This window comes from Cebus imitator, unplaced genomic scaffold (genome assembly GCF_001604975.1).
Source record: "Cebus imitator isolate Cc_AM_T3 unplaced genomic scaffold, Cebus_imitator-1.0 Scaffold299, whole genome shotgun sequence".
Taxonomy (NCBI): Eukaryota; Metazoa; Chordata; class Mammalia; order Primates; family Cebidae; genus Cebus; species Cebus imitator.
Genome location: NW_016107614.1, coordinates 1,878,837 through 1,880,212, shown reverse-complemented (window position 1 = coordinate 1,880,212; position 1,376 = coordinate 1,878,837). Strand labels below are relative to the sequence as shown.

The 1,376-nt window shown below is 41.4% G+C and overlaps 2 protein-coding genes across 13 annotated transcripts in view; one reads left to right on the top strand and one right to left on the bottom strand.

Annotated features, from left to right (window-relative positions):
* Positions 1-1,376, top strand: part of LCOR (ligand dependent nuclear receptor corepressor) — a 152,489-nt gene that overhangs the window by 63,945 nt on the left and 87,168 nt on the right. The gene's annotated exons all lie outside the window — the stretch shown is intronic.
* LOC108285521 (40S ribosomal protein S3a-like) overlaps positions 1-1,376 on the bottom strand; it is a 20,938-nt gene that overhangs the window by 1,087 nt on the left and 18,475 nt on the right. The gene's annotated exons all lie outside the window — the stretch shown is intronic.

The window sequence follows — 1,376 nt, the reverse complement described above, 5'->3', positions numbered from 1 at the left end:
GTTTTTTGTTTTTCTTTTTTAAGAGATGGAGTCTACTCACGTTGAACTCTTGGAATCAAGCAATCCTTCCACTTAAGTTTCTCAAGTAATGAGACTACAGGTGTGTGTCTCCACATACCATACATACCCAGCTCTCCGTAGATGTTTAGCATTTATATTTGCCAGTGAAATAACTGGTGGTATAAATCTCTTTCCTCTTTTTTTAAGTAAAATTAAGTGAAATATTTCCCATATTTGGAGCTTGTGAATTTTTATTGTTGAAATTCTGATATTTTACCAGGAGAGTCTACATGTGTAGCTTCCACTCCAACCCCTAGTGCTGCCCCAGTATTCCATAGAGCCCATTAGACAAGAAGACTCAAGCCAGTAATCAGTGTTAGGAAGTTTTTGTTTCCTTTTCCTTCCTTAAAATTATTTATTTATTTATTTATTTTTTGAGACAGAGTTTTGCTCTTGTTGCCCAGGCTGGAGTGCAATGGTTCCATCAGCTCAACGCAGCCTCCACCTCCTAGGTTCAAGCGATTCTCCTACCTCAGCCTCCTGAGTAGCTGGGATTATAGGCATGTGCCATCATGCATAGCTAATTCTTTGTGTTTTTAGTAGAGACGAGGTTTCTCCATGTTGGTCAGACTGGTCTCGAACTTCCGACCTCAGATGATCACCCAGCTTGGCCTTCCAAAGTGCTGGGATTACAGACGTGAGCCATCACGCCCAACCTAATGTAAATTTTTTAAATGTTCATTTTTTGGGTTTTCTTGTTCTAAAAATCTTATTTAAAACCCTGTTTTACACGTCTGACCTAATCTCTAATATTTTTCTCATGATATATGTGTCTTTGACACTTTACCCTATTAGGGCTGTCCGTCCATTCATCTGTCTGTCTTCTTTTGATGGTCTCGGATCTTGGCTTACTGCAGGTTCCACCTTCTGGGCTCCAGTGGTCTTCCTGTGTCAGCCTGCCAGGTAGCTGGGACTACAGGTGCATGCCACCATGCTGGGTTAATTTTTTGTAGAGACAGGGTTTTTCCATGTTGTCCAGACTGATATTAGAGCATTTCTTAAGTTGATTTTCTAAATCACTACTTTGTTGTGTATTTCTCTACTTAATTCTCTTTCATTATTTTAGTAGTTTTTCTCCTCCCCCCAAGCATTATTTTCTGCTCTTTTATTCGGAGCTCTTTGCTCTTAAAAAAAAAAATGCTGCCGGGCGTGGTGGCTCACGCCTGTAATCCCAGCACTTTGGGAGGCAGAGGCGGGTGGATCACGAGGTCAAGAGATCTAGACCATCCTGGTCAACACGGTGAAACCCCGTCTCTACTAAAAATACAAAAAATTAGCTGGGCATGGTGGCGCGTGCCTGTAATCCCAGCTACTCA